The sequence below is a fragment of the Tiliqua scincoides genome, chromosome 1, assembly GCF_035046505.1.
Source record: "Tiliqua scincoides isolate rTilSci1 chromosome 1, rTilSci1.hap2, whole genome shotgun sequence".
Taxonomy (NCBI): domain Eukaryota; kingdom Metazoa; phylum Chordata; class Lepidosauria; order Squamata; family Scincidae; genus Tiliqua; species Tiliqua scincoides.
Window position 1 is genome coordinate 59985785 of NC_089821.1, and position 18138 is coordinate 60003922.

The following is an 18138-nucleotide window of genomic DNA, read 5'->3' on the forward strand; positions in this document are numbered from 1 at the left end:
TCTCCCATTCTCTCCCCATCTTAGTTAGCAACTGGGTTATGCAGACCAGGGATCCCTAAAATCCTTCCCTACAACGTATCCTTTTCTGATTCCTTCTCGGATGCACCAAATACACAGCACATGCAACCACCATAAAGCTAGGTACACTAGACACAAGTACTAGAAACCTATACTTATCAATTCTCCATGTGCATTATGTTTACCTATGTGTTTTTGTAATACGAATAATCATTGATTGAAAGTTATCTTTCTCCCAGTCTCCTCTTTAAGCTAAACAAGGAATTTCTTTGCATTACGCTGTCTTGTTATCCAGCCTGCGATCCTGAGGTTTCCAAAAGGGTAATATAATAATTCCCCTTAAAACATAACAGCCCTTTTTGGTAACAGGGTCACTATCTAGAGCAGTGGTTCTTATACATTTAGCACTGGGACCCACTTTTTAGAATGAGAATCTGTCAGGAATCACTGGAAGTGATGACATGACCAGAAGTGACATCATGAAACAGGAAAATTTAACAATCCTAGGCTGCAATCCTATCCATACTTACCCAGGAGTAAGTCCCATTTACCAGCATTGTTAAAAGAATATACCGTATTTTTCGCTCCATAAGACGCACCTGACCATAAGACGCACCTAGTTTTTAGAGGAGGAAAACAGGAAAAAAAATATTCTGAACCAAATAGTGTAATAAAATATTTAATAAACTATAACAGAATAACATTTGAACCATGTGAAGTGAACAGCAGTCAACAGTGGCATTAAGAACCATTATCACTGTCATTAACAAATGGAGAGACTTAAAGCTTTGAGTACTCTAGTTTTCTGGAAAATCCAAGAACTCATCATCGCTAGAGTCAGAATTTATGAAGCTCACAAAAGCAGGTGCACACAAATAGGGGATCACATTATCTTTCTGCTACAATGATGTTCTGCCAAATCCCAATTCACTGGGCCTCGTGCCCGCTTAAGGCTGATCAGTCCCCCTTGTGCAACTCACCAGTGCAGCAAGCAAAAGTGAGTCCAGTTCCAGTCCACAGATGCCAAGTAAATCAGTCCCATCAATCAGAGTTACCAAATCAGAGTCCAGAGCCAATAAGCCAAATTACAGTCCAAGGTCAGGTTCCAGGTAGGTCAGTCAAATCCATCAGGGTATCCAAGTCCAGTCACAATCCACAGTCAGATTCCAAATTCAATAAACCCAGTCAGTCTCGTCTCCTCTCCTACCTCCAACCTGCACTCCTTCAAAACCCACAAACCCTTTCTGCCTCTGGTACTCCTTATATCCCTGAGGGCCCTATTGCCTTCCAGTGGCTGCAGCTGTGCAGCACACTCTGCTGGATGCCCAGGCCTTACCCTTAAAGGGGCCACTGCTGACACCACATCTACCTCCTCACCAGATCTTCCTGGATTCCAATACAAGGGGGGAGGGGAAGCAGATCTCTATACAGACCAGTGCAAAAACAGGGGAAAGGTGTGGGAAAGGGAAGATCCCCTTGCACACAGAACCAACAGATGGAAGTGGGGGAGGGGCAGATCTCCATACATACCAGTGCAAAAGCAGGGGAAAGGTGTGGGGGAGGGAAGATCTCTGTATAGACATCACAGCAAGACCAGTGCAAAACCCCTTGCACACAGAACCAACAGATGGAAGTGGGGGGGGGCGCAGATCTCCATACATACCAGTGCAAAAGCAGGGGAAAGGTGTGGGGGAGGGAAGATCTCTGTACAGACATCACAGCAAGACCAGTGCAAAACCCCTTGCACGCAGAACCACACAGAACCGTCAGGTGCTCACTCCCTGGGCTCCCTGGACTCACTCCCTAGGCTCCCTCCCTGGACTCACAAGCCTGCCAGGGGCTCATTCCTAGGGATGCTTGGACGGGAGAGAAGCCTGTGATTGACTCATTTCGCCTGGAGATCGACTGGTAGCTCTCAATCGACATAATGAGCACCCCTGCTCTAGGGGCTTGCTCAGCAAGACTGCCACCCCACCCACGCTTTCCTGGGAGTGAGCCCCAGTGACTCTGAGACTTACTTCTGAGTAGACAGGAGGGCTTGCTCAGCAAGACTGCCACCCCACCCACACTTTCCTGGGAAGGCGAGCAGAGCAGAGCTGGCGGGGCCGGGGGCAGAGTTTTTTGTGTGTGTGTGTGTGTGTTTTTTTGCAGTATTCGCTCCATAAGACGCACACACTTTTCCCCCCACTTTTTTTGAGGGGGAAAAGTGCGTCTTATGGAGCGAAAAATACGGTACATAGTAGCCTGTTAAAAATTTAGGCCTGTAACATTTCCCAAATGCAGTCATATACCATAGTAGCGTCATGTCTAATATATTAAAAATAAAATATTGAAATGAATGGGGACCCACCTGAAATTGGTTCATGACCCACCTAGTGGGTCCTGAGCCACAGTTTGAGAAACACTGATCTAGAGCCCTGAAGGTGGTGATGGGTCACCTCTTCTGAAAAAGCCCTCCACATTTCACTATTCTGGTCAAATTCCAGCTAGTGCCAAACCTCCCTTTTCTGGGGAAGGTGATCATGTGGGTGGTGGCTTCTCAGCTCCTGTGGATGCAATGGATTATCTGGATCCTTTTCAATCTGGCTTCAGGCCAGTCTGCAGGACAGAGATGGCCTTGGTCACCTTGGTGGATGACTACACAGGGAGACTTTATCCCTGTTCATCCTATGGGACTTCTCAGAGGCTTTTGACACTATTGATCACGCTGTCCTTCTAGGTTAGTTGGCTGAGTTGAGGCTTGGAGGCACCATTTTGTAGCTGTTCTGCTCTTGGCTGATAGGTTCCAGAAGATGGTGATGAACACTCATGTTCATCACTCTGGAAGTGGCCTTTGGAGTGCCACAGGGTTCTATCTTCTTCCCCATGATGTTTTCCATCTACATGAAACCGCTGGGAGAGGCCATCTTGGAATTTTGAGTTGAGTGTGTTATATGCTATTGATACTCAGTAGGGGTTTAAAGACTGATTTGTTTTGCTTGGCCTTTGAGGAAGAAGGAACCTTCTAGGGACCCCTTTCAAATTTCTGTTGCTGCTTTTAATTCTTGTCATAGTTATTTTATATTTTAATCTGCTCTTTTATCTTTTGTAAAGGTTTAATTGTTTTTGATGGTTTTATTCTAATGTTTTTATTCAGATTTTTTATCTTCTGTATGTTTTACTTTTATGTTGTACACCACCTTGAGTATCAGAAAAGCAGTGTATAAATCTTTTACAGCCCAATCCTAACAAAAGTCCTGTGCTGTGATTCAGCAGCGCCAGTGCAGTCTCTGCTGCATCCAGCATGGGAATAAAGGCTGCTGATGGTGTCCCCAAGGAAAGAGGACATTTTCCCCCTTTCATGGTTTATGTTCCAGCAGTCACTATGCGGCTACTCAGGCTTGCGCCAGAAAAATCACTGGAACAAATCCGAGCAGCCCTGTGTTGGGAAATCAGGCCAGGAAGGGGGACAGGATATGTTGGTAGCCACTGCTGCTCTCCCCACCCCTCAGGTCCAATTCACCCCCTCCCTACCCTGTTACACCCTGCCTCTGTTCTGCCTCCCCCCCACCCCTCCGCCAGCGGGCAAAGACCTTATCTTTTCCAGAGGGCGCAGGTCTTCGACTGGTGCCAGCAGGTCAACACAGACCTTTCTGCCAATACCACAAGCTTCTACATACACTGCTACAATGTACCTTTCGATACACTTGCATCAGCGCACACAAGCTTCCTGCCAGAGCAAGGTCCAACAGGATCAAAGCATTAATTAAATATGTTCCATTGAACTCAGTAGAATTTACTTCTGAACAGACGTGCAAAGGAGTGTACAACAAAAGTTTCAGGTGATTATGTATTACCAGCAATTTGCATGAGGATTTACAGGGAGCCCTAAGAAAGGAGGTGAAGGAGAGGTGTAGGTAACAAGGAAATATTTCTGTATTTACATTTTTAAATTCTACTTTACTGTATTTTCTACAAATATATAAACAAAAAACAAGCATTAAATACAACAGAAACAGAACCAATCAAATTACAGCAATGAAGCAATAGCAAACAGAATATGTGAAGTGATTGTACACTGAACATATTTGTACACTGAACATATTTGTACATATTTGTACATATTTCAGTTTTGTACACTGAAGTTAAACATGACATGGGAAAACTATGACACAATCTCTTTTTCTTTGATAAAAAGTCAGTGCGGGAGGATTTAGATCACAATTATAGCATGGGAGGTAACTCTCCCATTTCAATCACACATAGATATCCAAATCATGAGCTATGTATAGCAGAAAAGGACACGTATAGAACAGGTTGGAGATTTTAAATAAATATTCCTAAAAACACTTGTGTTTACCAGAAAGTGTAGTCCATTTAACAGCAATAGGTTGTTCGTGAATACTCAAACTATTCTGTGCTCATTCAGATTTCCTCCATTATGAAGAATGGCATAATTCAAGCAATGACTCCCCCCTCTTAAAAAAAACAAAACACCTGTGTTTATTTTCACTGCGACCATATTGCATTATCCTGATTTTAACATTTGCAATCTTGTCCTTTATGCAACAGACTGGGAAGCCTCTTTGTTAAGTAGAGAAGGAAAAAAAAAAAAGAAATACTCCCTTTGCCTCTAATAATCAAGCAAGCAGGAAACAGGCCTCTGCAGAGAACTGCAAATAATGGATCAATTTACTATAGCAATCATAGGGTGTCAGAGCCATCTGATTAGCTTCTACACTGACTAAAAGGCCAGCAGTCACAGCCCTTTAGTGCCCTCCTATTTGTCCTTACTCAGTTTTTGTTTAAGTGGCTGCAGTGGTCTTCAATTAAAAGATTTTTATTGAGGAGGGGGTGTAGTGTTTATTGTTTAAAAATGCATTTTTCTAGGGCAGTGATTTTCAATCTTTTCATCTCACAGTACACTGACAACATGCTAAAATTTCGCACCATCATTTTTTTGACAATTGACAAACTACACTGTGCTGCTGGTAGGGGACTTACATCTCCCAATAGCCCTTCTCATAAATAACCCTCCCCCAAATTCCTATGGAATACCAGTGGACCATTCATAACACACCAACGTACTATGGCACACTGGTTTAAAACTGCTGCTCTAGTGACAACAAGCAGGTACCAACTTAGTTTTGAGATAGCTGTATCCCTCCCAACCCCATGCTAACATAGTGGCTTCAAAATGCATCCCAACTGAACGTACCAATGCATTAGGATTCTGAGTAGACATGCATAGGATTGTGCTGTCAGTAACATTATGTGCTGCCAAGCTATACACCACTTGCTTCTACTGCTCTGACAGCCGATGGTTTCCAGAGTTTGAAGGCACACAGCATTTTTGGTTGGTTGTTTGCTTTTAAAATGTCAATCTGCGGCAGAAGGCAGGCATTGGAACCATTCACTATCTATAGCAGGAGTGTCCAAAGTTTTTGGCAGGAGGGCCACATCATCTCTCTGACACTGTGTCGGGGGCCGAGGGGAAAAAGAATTAATTTACATTTAGAATTTGAATAAATCTACATACGTTTACATAAATGTATATATTAAACATGATATGAATGAATGAAGGTCTTGCAATTGCTCAAGGCCTATAAAAGGCCTTGCACAAAGCAAGGCTGGCTTTCCTTTGCTGCCGCTACTGCATCACAGATGTGACACAGCAAGCAGTGGAGGGAACCCTCATCCCACAGCTCATGCAAGAGGTCAAACAGTTGCCCTCACACTGAGAAGCTCAAACAGTTGCCCTCACAGTTGCGTCGGGCCAGTGTGGGCTCCAGCAAATCTCCGGAGGGTCAGAGGCTCATTGGAGACTGGGGGCTCCCTGAGGGCCTCATTGGGAGTCCTCGAGGGCCACAAGTGACCCCAGGGCCAGGGTTTGGGCACCCCTGATCTATAGGTAGAAGTGTTCTTAAATGTTTAAATTTTTCAGATTTCGTTTTTCCAAGCAGGAAGAGTGCAGAAAGAAATGTTATGTGTTTACATTCCAAGTGCACATTTCTATAAATTATAAATTATATAAATTTATACTTTATAAATTATAATTGCTTTAAAGGTTTACAGATAGGTGATATAGGTGGTATAGTGTCAGCAGATGCAACCAGTCATTACCCATGCACCCCTCCCCAGCCCAGCCCATTACTTTTTCACAGATTTCCCAGTTTGTTTGTTTGATTTAGATTTAAAGGAGGAATTTTGAGATGAATGTATTGTGCGACTGCATTTCCCATGAAGTCACTGGGAATGAAGTTGTGATGGTTGAAACCAGCTGCTATCTAGATCCATGCTACTCAAAGTGGTGCTGGTCCGTGAGCCATCAGCTGCCAATTTTCAGCTGCTGAAGCTGACATTAAATATTGTGTTTTCAGAAGCACATATTATAATATTGATAATTATGCCATACTGCTACAGAACGTACATAGCTATGGATAAACATACTGTTACGTTGTCATAATACGCACTTGAATCAGGCACTCAAATCAGAAGGTAGCTAGTTGTGGCTAGTTGTTATGTGTGCACCCAATCATGCAAATTACAATGTAGCTCATTGGTAGGTTCAGGTATATATTTGAGAGGTTAGGTGGCATTTTTGCATGAAACACATACGCATGTCCTCACCCTACTCCTTCATATATAAGGCCCTGCCCAAGGCCCACAAGCAGTTACAATCATGAAGTAGAATAGTGGGTTGCTGCACATTTGTCATTTGGGACCCCGTCTGAACCAGCTGATCCAAAATTGTAAGCAATAATAATATTATACATTTTAATAATTATTTTCTACCCGAATCCGCTGTATCTCTTATGAGGTAGAGAGACAACTGAGTATCACAAACCTATAGCCAAACAGACAGTCCTCACTTGCTCCATATCCATTTTACATGTTCTCATTACTATTTATAGCCTCCCACTCATCTTGAATCAAATGAGTGTGTCTCTGCCAAGAAGTTCTCTAAATTCTTTGCTTTCTCACTCCATATCTTTCAGGCAGACAAGTCACATTTTTGTGTCATTCTTTCCAGAGCTTATTTCCATCATTCACACATCTTAACTTTCCAATGATTACCCTGTTTGTAATTTATTTTTAAATTTTATCTGATCCTCTTAACATTACTTACCCTATTAGCTACTACTAAAGAGGGGAACAAGAGAATGAACAGAAGAACAAACCCTATGAGGAAAGGTTAAAGAAACTTGGTATGTTTAGCCTGAAGAAGGCTGAGAGGGGATATGATAGTATTCTTCAACTATCTGAAGGGCTATCATATGGAAGAAGGGACAAATTCATTCTCAACTGCCTCTGAGAGTAGAACTAGATCCAATGAGATAAACTGCAAGAGAGGAGATTCCCGTTGGATATCAGGAAGAAATTCTTGATGGCAAGAGTGGTTCGGCAGTGGAACAGATTGAAGTGTACCTTCACTGGAGATCTTTGATCAGAGGATCAGCAGGCACCTGCTGCAATTTTATCTAGGAAGATTTCTGGCTACAGGCAAGTGGTTGGACTACATGACCTTGTGGGCAACTTTCAACTCTGTGATTCTGTTAATCAATGTTCTGCACATTTTTGTCAATAAAAGCATTCCCACTGCATTTATTCGGCTTGGTACTGGTCCCTGGCACATTGGAAAAAACATTGCTGATCTGCCACATTATTTAGTTTGAGAAGCACTGATCTTGATCACCCAGTGAAGTTTCTCTGGAATGCCTGAGTGTAGGATAGAAGCCAAAGAAGCCTGCTGGGGCTTGAAGTACTGTAGATATGGAGGTTTCAGGTTGCAGAAGGCAGGATTTGTAACATAGTTTTGCAGATGACTTGTTCTGCTGCTGGCATTTGTTTACGATGAAAACATTGAGATAATGTACGTCCTAATGGAGCTGCTGTCAGGGTCTGTAGAGGGAAATATGTGCAGATGGAAAGAAGCAGTTGATGATCATCACATCTGAAGTCCACCCACTCATTGTGTTTATCAGTGTTATCCTAAGCAAATGTCAGAAGTAAAACCCACTAAGCTTAACTGGACTTAGTTCTGAGGCAACATATTTTGGACGCTACTTTTCTTAATAATACTGTTACAAGATTAAGACGTGGGTTCTGGAAATTATCATTTCAATATTAGAGCAACTGCTCTTACATGACACAATTATGGCTGGCCAGTTCTTTTTGTTAAGATAAGAATCCAGTAGGTTGGAATTTAGGTGGAGAATGAACCCCAGATTTTTGTTAAGCTAATAAACCAAGAGGCTAGTTAATGGCCTTCCTCCATGGGGGGGGGGAGGCATCAGGGCACTCCCCATTTACCTGAGATGAAGGACTGAGATGTGATTCACCTCCCTTTCTGTAGCCAGTGAGAAACATAACGTTAACTGACTAGAAGACAAAGCCTGAGATGGGATTTGATCTGGGCTACGCTGCAATGGAAACCTTGAGAAAGAGCTGGCACCAAGCAGTTGCAAACATACTTAAAATACACAGGTAGCAGAAGTTTGTGGGAGCATATGCTATTTAACGTAATCCAATCTTGAAACTTGAATATTTGTAACTAAAGCCACTATTACAAACACACACATCTCCAGAGACCTCTCTTCTAAAGGAAGACTGGTAACATGGTGCCCCTGGAACATCTCACTGCTGGAAGAAGTGGGGCACAAGCATATTTAACAGACATAATAGCATTTGTTTAGCACTTTCTGAGTGTGTGAAGTGCTTCATGTATATTATTTTGATGTAAACCTTACTACTACTAATACTACCCTTAAGTAAGTATTGTTATCCTTGTATTGGAGCTGAGCGGATGCTGCTTACCTAAGGTCATTAAGGGCGCAATCCTACCGAACTTTCCAGTGCCGATGCAGCTGTGCCAAAGGGGCATGCACTGCATCCTGCAGTGTGGGGAGGCAGCCATAGAAGCTTCTTCAGGGAACATTTCTTCCCTTACCTTGGGACTGCCTTGTAGTTGCACCAGTGATGGAAATATGGTTAGGATTGGCCCCTTAGTAAGTTCTTGGCAGAGACAAGATTCAAACTGGGGCAGTTCTCATTTGCAGCTTGGTCTCTTGGCCAGTTTGCTACACCAGCTCTCCCTTACAGACTAAGGCCCAGAACAGATGTGAAAAACCTCAATGGAAACCAGCATTTACCACAGATGTAACACACTTGGCTGCAACCAAGAAGGAAAGAAAGTGTGTGAAAGAGTGGAAAGTGGGAAGTTTTTGATTAACACTTTCTCAGTCCTGGATATGGCAATTTTCATAGTGGAAGTTTGAACCTTATGAAAATTTGGCACAGTAGTAAGTTTGGCTTGCTTGATAGAGCCCAAATTGCTCTACTTCATTGGTTCCCAACTTGTGGGTCAAAACCCATCAGTGGGTTGCAAGTGGATTTTTGGTGGGTCATGAAACTGACAAGCTGATGGCTGACAAGGAAAAATGTATTGAGCACTACGGAAACAGAAAGGAGAAGTACATGTGTTTACTTATGAGCAGGTGACTGGGCCTTGGTCCACTTCAAAAGGCAGGCTGAGAGGAATTCAATGCCACCAAAATGGTCCTGATCCAATGAACACAGGCCCCAACAAACTCTTGAGAAGGAAGTCCCCTTCCTTCAAGCCAACAAGGAAAATGCATTGAGCCCAAAGGAAAGCAAAACTGAGCCACACGTGTGTGTGTACTCATGAGTAGGCAGATGTGCCTTGGCTCTTATCAAAGGCCAGGCAAAGAGGAATGTTAAGCCACTCTCCGATGGTCCTGATCTGATGAATATGGAGCTCAACAAATACTGTACTCTAGAAGGCGCCCCCCCCCAATAGTAAAAAGAATAAAAACAGAGGCTTGAGCAGCTGCTAAGGTGAAATGTGTTTTAGGCTTGTAAAGCTAGGTGGGTCCCAAGAGAGTGTCATTTTAAAAGTGGGTCCTGGTGCTAAAATGTTTTGGAATCACTACTCTACATACTAAATTAAATCATGTCCTGAGATTTCTAGCATGGGGATGGAAGCTTAGGGCCCAATCCTACTCAACTTTCCAGAACTGATGCGCCTGTAGTGTAGCTCTGAAGAAAGGGAACAAACATTCCCTTACCTTAAGGAGACCTCCATGACTGCTCCCCACCCCTACAGGATGTAATGTGTGCCCCATTTGTCATGGCTGCATCAGTGCTGGAACATTGGGTAGAATTAGACCTTTAGTTTGCTCCTGTAGCACATTATAGCTACCTTGGCACCTTTGGGGTCAAAGGCAATTTGCAACTTAAAATAAGTACAGGATACAGGGGGCTCCCTGTATCTGCAGATCCCGTATCTGCAGTTCCACTTAACCACAGATTGGATCCATGGGCCCCTGTACATGCTGTCCTCTTGTGCGCCCTATCTAGAGGCGAGGGGAACTGGGCTCCCCTTGCCTCCAGAGGCTTTCTGAGGCCTGCAGAAACTACACGCTCTCTTGCACCAATGGGGGGGAGGCACTGATAAAAATGCAAACTAGTATTTGATTGTGGCAACAAACACGAACATTAATACAACAACAACCCCCAGAAAACCCATGGTGCTGAGAAACCAGGCTGTGTCACTCAGCAGAGGAGACTGCCTTTGAAAGACTATTACTATATTCTGCTTAATATTTTGTATAATCATTTGCTACTGCAGTTTATAGGATTACACAGTTTGACGTTCCAGGCTTCTCATATTTATTTCTGAGCTTGGGTGGGGGGACGACCCTATTTACTCAAGTTAAATAGGATTGCACTAGGAGGAATACTGATGGAATTTAAGAAATTATTTTACAAGCAAATCAAGTCTGTAGAAAAGATAACTTTTTGAGCAAGGATTAGGCAATGTTAGAGCAATGTTTGATTTACTCTGAAACTGGATGTACTTGTAAACACATCCTCCTGTTCTTTAGGAACACTCTCAAAACTATTAATACAGCATACCTATTTTGCCTACAAAATCATAGGGAGCAGTGTTGACCTGCTAGGAATAATCCCTGAGTCACTATTTGTAAACCTCTATTACCACCATTTTCAACCACTGTTGTGTGACACACTGGTGTGCTGTGAATGGTCCACACGTGTGCTGCAGGAGTTTGGGGTTCCACCTAGTTGAAATCCACCCGTCATTGCCAGCCACCAGACTTTTTATTATTAAAACAAGCTAGGGTACTTGCTTTTACCAAAAGCTTAAATGTTGTTTCTCTTCTATGTGGGACATCTGTGACCTTTCCTACAAAAAGAACACACCCACACGTTTTGACCCATATGGCTTCTCTGCCTCACCGTGTTATTTCAAAGCTTCCTTTCCAAATAGGGAGAGGTGGGAATATTTAATATACATCAACTGAAGTCAGGAAATGCACGAGTGGCAGCCAAGCAGACCAACCAAAAACCCCAAAGAGGCATGGTTGAGGCTTTTTGAAAGTAGTTAGTTATAATTGGGGAGGTGGACAGAGTTTTTTTTTTAGTGTAGATTGTCATCTTTTCGTTTACTACTGGTTAGGTTCTTCTGTCCTGGATCATTTACTTCTTGGCTTTGGGAATGTAGAGAGGTTATCTCCCTTAAGGAAAAACTAACACTGTGGGGAGCCAGGATGAAAAAAGAGAACAAAGTTGAAATGTTTGAACTGAGAAAAATCATGTCAATTGAATTCTACAAAGTTTGTCACTGCTGAATAAAAGCGATCGCTTGATGTGTCTCCTTTGAACTGGGTGAGAGATCAGTTTGTGTAAGTCAGCAAAATTAACTGTTGTAGAAGAAGAGGAGCTGACAGAAATAAAAAATAATAGAGGACTGAAACTGAAACACAAATCAACACAATTAAAATTTCAGATATTGATCTTTAAACACAATCTTAATACTCATTTATTTAAATGATAAAATATATCTTTAAAAAACTGGTGGTGCACCTTGACAATTTGACTGACTTATCAGTGTACCCTAAGATGAAAAGTGTTGAAAATCACTGCTTTATTAGGATCACTCAAATGACAAAGAATCTTGAGTAGCAGTCAAGCTTTCCAGAACTCTTCTTCAGGCTGGATGTTAAAGCAAAGCAAAAAAAGTGTGTGAGGAGTGTGGAAGCTTTTCTTCACTTTTCTCCTTTCCCCCCTTTAAAATTACACTTAACATCCATTTTGATGAAGATCTCTGTTGAACGCAAAAGTTAGCTGTTCAAAACTCAGTGTCATCTTGGTTGGTCCTAATATGTATTACCAGACTGTGACTTATATACCTTTTAAAACATTTTAAGCAATGTTTAATTAATGTTTAATTAATTGGATTTTCTCCAATCCACTAATTCAGCGGTTCTCAAGCATTTTGGTCGCCAGAGCTCTTTACTTGAGGAATCCTGCCAGCACATGCATGGAGTCTCAAGGAGCCCCTGCACAAAGCCCCTGGAATGCCAGCACAAACCAGGCAAAAGGCAGGTGGTGGCCACTTACGATGTGCTCAGGGAGCCCTGACAGGGTTTCAGGAAGCCCCTGGGCTCCTAGGAGCACACTTTGAGAAATGCTGCACTCGTTCATCACTGGTAATTATATCCTTATTTTCAAATCACTGATCCCTAATCAATCTTGTTACAAATCTAACTCTTACCATGACTAATCAATAGCATATATCATCATTAAATGCTCTTGCAGGGTATTAACAACTGCCTGCTGACTTGCAGGAGTCATTTATGTCAACCAGACAAAGCTCAGGATTACAAATAATGATCTTCATTCCACCCAAATTAAATCAAACGCAATTACTGGTCAATAGTATTTTACTACATACATTATAAAGAGATAGAAGTCCACAAAACTGCTGGGAAGTCTTGAAGATTATCTGGTTTATTTGGCATGAGATTTTTTTTAAGGAAAAGTTCTGTTTACTGCAGTTGAAGTGGGTTATGGCCTAGGAAAACTCATGCCAAATAAACCAGTAAAGTTTTAAGATTTGCCCATCATATATCACCACAAACTCAAGGCTCAACATTCTTTAATGAGAATTTTAATCTGTCATCTCTGGTTCTGGAACTCAATTGCCAAGTCTCAGCCAGACAGGAATCCTGTCAATTTGCTTTACAGAGCTAGCACACAGACTCACACTAAATAAAGCTCATACTGAAGTCAGTATGCACTATTCTTTCTCAGCACTGTATACCTTTGATCATATATCCTCTGAACTCTAGGTTAAATGTGATACACAATAGAGAAAACATTAAATATAAATACAGTCCAGTTACTATATAATAATGTGGGCTAAATTATCCTTGGCCATCAATAGGCTTACAGCAAGCAAGCAACCACAGGAAAAGTCTTGAAATCCATCTAGGATCTTATAATGTGTACTTGCTGCATAGATTAGGATTAGGCAAGGTTTCTGGGAGTGCAGCAAATCCAGTACAGATGTGGGCTGTACCGCTTTCTGTGAGGTGCTCACCAACAGCTCTGTTATGCTCTGGTGCAGCTGAAGGCTTAGTGCTACCAGTGTTTAGTGCTACTTAGTGCTGAAGGCTAGGCAGAAGCGCACGTGGCCTCTGGGACACCAAGTGCCTCGGGAACAAAGTGCCAGATAAGGCACCACGAGTTTAGCCTCAGTACGAAGAGAGGGAGAAGGCAAGTCGACCTCTGAGTTTTTAGTGAAGGAGAGGGAGGACTCTGAGTTGTGAAGAGAGGAGGACGACGACGAGAAGGTAAGTGTACTCTTTCTAACTCTTTGTCTTTCTAACTCTTGTCTTCTTGTGGTCAGTCTGTGGAACTCCTTGCCGCAGGATGTGGTGACGGCATCTGGCCTGGATGCCTTTAAAAGGGGATTGGACAAGTTTCTGGAGGCAAAATCCATTACGAGTTACAAGCCATGATGCGTATGTGCAACCTCCTGATTTTAGAAATGGGCTATGTCAGAATGCCAGTGCAAGGGAGGGCACCAGGATGCAGGTCTCTTGTTATCTGGTGTGCTCCCTGGGGCATTTGGTGGGCCGCTGTGAGATACAGGAAGCTGGACTAGATGGGCCTATGGCCTGATCCAGTGGGGCTGTTCTTATGTTCTTACCAGAGGCAGCTCCTGGTTTCAGAGGGTCCTTAGCTCCATGGGTCCGTCCTATCTGGGGAGGCCCTGAGAAAGTCACTCTGCTACTCCCTTGGGCCCTCAGCAACTACCCAACAATAGCATCTCCTGAATCCACCCTGAATACTACAGATACTGACACTACCCCATGACCATTATCTTTGGAAGCATCTCAAGCAACTGTGTGTATCTTGCTGTCAGATTCTCCAGCTGCAAACTAACCAATCTTTCCACGCAAGGTAATCTACAAGATACTGTTGCTTGAATTCAACCTGTCACTTAACCTGTTGCTCTGAACTACTGAATGGCTTCTTGCAACGGCCGAGGTAAGGAAAGCAGACTACAAAAATTATCTTTATGTTCCTGAATTATTTCAGCATTTTAAAAATCTGCATATTTTCCACAGGTGTTACTTTGACACTTTAACTCTGTAGCATGTTTTCATCCTGAAGATCTTTCTCCCAATTAATTCTCAGATTTCTGCAGGGCTGTAGCTCCTAGCCTCTCTTTAGAATCTACTCCTTAGCCCTGCAGTGAATATCCTTGCTTCAAAAACCATTTATGCCCAGCATTGCATATACACTACAGGGACCAAAAGTATACACCTTTGGTGAGCCAGGCAAAAATGGATTAACTGAAGCTGCAATCCTGTGCACACTCTCCTGAGAATAAACCCCGTTGAAGACAATGGGGCTTACTTCTGAGTAGAAAAGCATCAGCTTGTGCTCTGAGTAGCCTCCCTCTCCCCACTCATTTCTTGGCTTCCCTGCCTGGGAACAGAGTACAGCTTTGTATGAATAGTAGATTTTTCTCTGCTTGTACTAAAGGCAGGAGATTATTTTAGAAGCTATGCACTTCTTTATAGCTCTGTAATTTAACAGCCCTAGTTCAGCCTAATGCTGTTTCAAGTTTTTCCTCCCATCATCAAGAATCAAGTAAAGGCAAATAAATTTGAAAATCCTATGCATTTAAAAAGTACTTTCTAGAGATTCTGCTTGGAACAGCTCTCTCCTGTTAAAAAGAATTGATCAGAAATTTCTTATGCATACTTACATGGAATAAGCTTGGTCCAATTTGGAACACGATTGCCAAGCCCTATTATTTCTGAGCTGAAGCTAAAAGTTTCCATCCATTTGCATTCCAGAGCAGTATTTTAGGCTGCAATACCATAAGGTCACTTGATCGGGAAATTAAGTTGCATTAAGGATCAATTGAATTTGCTTCAAATGAAGGGATGTCTGAAGTTGATTATTACTGCCAGATCCCAAACCTGATTATTCAGAATTGTGTATGCCATCTTAGGGCCTCAAATTAGACATGACAGAGTAGCCACATGTCTCAAGTTTGCCGTATTCACATACATAAAGCAGGACATGGGGGCTCTATTTTTCCACAAGAAATGGAGCAAACAATTAGAACAAAACTATCCCCCTCTCCTGCTCTTCATTTCTGTAGACTTTTACAATACTTACAGTGCTTTTCTCACAGTCCATCTCCAACTGAAGTGAAGCAAAGTAAGGTGTGGGAGGAGGGAGAGTTTTGCTCTCCTTATCCAAACATTCCATTTAATGTAAAAACCAGAGCCCGCACCTCCCACTTTGCTTTATATGCACATTTATTTATTTATTTATTTAGCGTATGGCAAATAATACATGGACATATATCAGTTAGACTAGGTAAAATATGCACATATATATATTTACATATGCATAAATTCACAAGGCTATCCTATCACGTCCAGTTAGGCCCTTTTTCAGTTTTCAGTACATTTCTTATAGACTGGAAAGAATTGGTTCTTATAGACTGGAAAGAATCTAGAAAGAATTGGTTTGTTTCAAGACACTATTAGAAATGAGTTTCTGTTTCCATCCAGCTAGGTCCTGCAGCCCTAAGAATACCATACAGTACTTCAAACCAAATTCAACTGAAATCTTTGGAATTGCTACCAAGTTCCATAAGTGTGCTTTGGTCTGGGATGTAAATCACACGCATGACAATTTCTAATGCTACTTTTGAAAAACACAGCTGTGCTAGGGTAAGTTAGACTGGGGTTTCTAAACATTCATGAAAAGCACAATGTGTGAACGCACATACACACACTTTTTATGAAAAGTAAGGCACAGTTTGGGAAGCAAGGCCACAGCTTGCCTCCTTCCCTATAGATGGGCACATATAACACTGCTCCAATATGTTTTCACAAAGGCCGAGGCACAGGTGCACCTCCCTGGAGAGGGGGTGGCTTACATCCCTTGAAAGAGCAGTCTCTCCTGCCTTAAGCAATGAGTTTTCTGATGATTTGACAACAGTGAGAGCATCACATCTGAAAACACACACAAGTAACATTATTTGCCATACAAAAGCGTTATCATAAAGAAAACCCAAACAACGAATAGGTACCTGAAGAAAGTCTTGTTGCCCAATGCGCTGTACGTATATTCTTGTGCATATATGTGCATATATTCTTGCGTTGTGAATGTGTTTTTGGTTTTGGGTTTTTTTCTTTTCCCTGATCTTTCTTCTGCCCCTGCTGCACTCCTGCGAGAGGCCAGCAAAGTATGGCTGACTGACCAGCTTCTCGTTGCCAGGGCCACCTAGGCTTTCAAAAAAGGAGCCAGTGACCAATCAGGCCTCAGGGTGAGAATGCACTCAGCCTTGGGTCATGTGATGCTTCAGTGTCTGTGTGAGTGAAAAGCATGACAATGTCCATAAGGACCAAAGGGAACTGCCTTTGTATAACTTCAAAACTCCCCCCATCCCCGCCCAAGCTCCTCATTACTGGAATCCCATTTAAGCTGTGCCACAAAGCTGCAAGTAGGAGGGAGGGGAGGGGAGAGAAGAGAATAGGCAGGGCTGAGTCAATCCACTGAACCTGCCTTGTGCTTCCCAAAATCTTATTTCAAAACTTTAGCCTTCCCATATCTGCCTGTAACTGCTGCTTTCATGTGGAAAGCTACTGACTCAGCTAACCGGAGCAGAAATGAAAGGGCAGCCTCACAAGGCCCGGGGAGGCAAGTGCTAGGGGCTTTCCATACAAGGAATCAAAGTATGTTCCAAATGCATTTGATCCTTGTTTCCTGAAGCTTCTTTTCGGAGGACAATACTGTAGTGCAATTTCATAGCTATGTCTAGATGGGAGGATCATCTGTACAGCCATTCACAAACACACACCCTTTAAAAAAACACACAAAAAACAGATAGATGTGTGCTCCAGCACAAGAGGAGAAGCACACAACTGCCAAAGAATATAAACAACATAAAAGAGTCACAGGGTGGCACAGCATTGTCTGGTGGAGAGGGGACAGCCTAGCCTTGCTGGTGCTCACTCTTCTCTATTTTAAAAATATGGTTAGATGAGCAGGGCCACCATCAGAATTCTCTGTACCCAACAAAAGCTTATACTCAGTCTCTCACCCTAGATCCAGAACTCAAAGTACATACACTTTTCTGAGAGCTTGGAAAAACAATGAAATAAAATTGTAACAAACTGAAAAAGGGATGATGGGGGAAATAAATCACTTTTATACACATGAAGGTGTGAGGTGCTTTCAAGTTCCCTTTCACCTCTGCTGCTGTGCCACCTTAACCACACCACAGTATGATTGATGTACAGCGCAATCCTATCTTGCGCTGGAACAGGCAGGTCAGGAGGCCTGTGCTGTATCCAGCACAAAATAGGCACCCAAAGTAGCTCAGCCAGAGGTAAGGGAAAACTTTTCCCCTTACCCCTGGGTATGCCACCGTAGCCCCAATGGGTCTCCTCGGACTTGCGCCACCTCTGGAGGTGGCATAAGTCAGAGGAAAGTGGAGCAGCTTGTAGCTGCTCTGCACTGCTCAGGGAACAGGGTTGGGATCTGGCATGTTTGCCGGGTCCCAGCCCCGCCTCCTGCCCCCCCAGGGCCACCCTCCGCCCTCCCCCCATGTGGATGCTTCCCTCCAGCCTCCTCCTTGCCCTCCCCAGACGCTTGCGTCAGCCAAACTTGACCGACACAAGCCTCCCCTTTCAAGTTGGCCTGTGCGCGTCCCTGTGCCAGTTCAACCAACTCCTAAGGAGGCACAAACATGCTTTACAGCATGTTTGTGACCCTCCT

At 43.0% G+C, this 18138-nt stretch overlaps 2 protein-coding genes across 9 annotated transcripts in view; one reads left to right on the forward strand and one right to left on the reverse strand.

Annotated features, from left to right (window-relative positions):
- The window catches only part of RASSF7 (Ras association domain family member 7), a 126745-nt gene that overhangs the window by 94975 nt on the left and 13632 nt on the right, over nucleotides 1-18138 (reverse strand). The window lies entirely within an intron of this gene.
- LMNTD2 (lamin tail domain containing 2) overlaps nucleotides 13583-18138 on the forward strand; it is an 87055-nt gene continuing 82499 nt past the window's right edge. For 2 of the 4 annotated variants that reach the window (XM_066610867.1, XM_066610890.1), the window contains exons 1-2: nucleotides 13583-13676; nucleotides 14290-14376. The gene's annotated coding sequence lies outside the window, so the exon portion shown is untranslated. Of the gene's footprint in view, nucleotides 13677-14289; nucleotides 14377-15923; nucleotides 16086-18138 lie in introns of all 4 variants that reach the window. The other 2 variants (XM_066610874.1, XM_066610882.1) reach the window with 2 other exon arrangements.